The following is a 367-nucleotide window of genomic DNA, read 5'->3' as shown; positions in this document are numbered from 1 at the left end:
CTTTTTATGATATTATTGTCATATAAATTTGCAATATGTTTTCGCTTCTCTATGTATTGCATATTAATACATTTTTTCACAAATAAAAGATGTAAAAACTAAAGGCATATCAAAAATAATTCAAGTAAAAATTTGCATATTTCAACTTGAGCTGTCAAAGTCATCGATTAACACTACCATGAAGGTATCTATGCTGCGAGACAAATAAATTGTAATAGAATTAATAGCTGTTTATTTTGTATTTTAGAACATTTTGGAATGTTCGTACTGAAATATTATACAAATTGCAATGGTTTTAGTAAAAATCAATTTAAACAATAATTATAATTCAAACGTATTTAATAAACCTTAATTTACTACACTTTAA

Source organism: Odontomachus brunneus, unplaced genomic scaffold, assembly GCF_010583005.1.
Source record: "Odontomachus brunneus isolate Ranch 3 - 2012 unplaced genomic scaffold, Obru_v1 Obru_scaffold_416, whole genome shotgun sequence".
NCBI classification, from domain to species: domain Eukaryota; kingdom Metazoa; phylum Arthropoda; class Insecta; order Hymenoptera; family Formicidae; genus Odontomachus; species Odontomachus brunneus.
Note: the sequence above shows the minus strand (reverse complement) of the source record.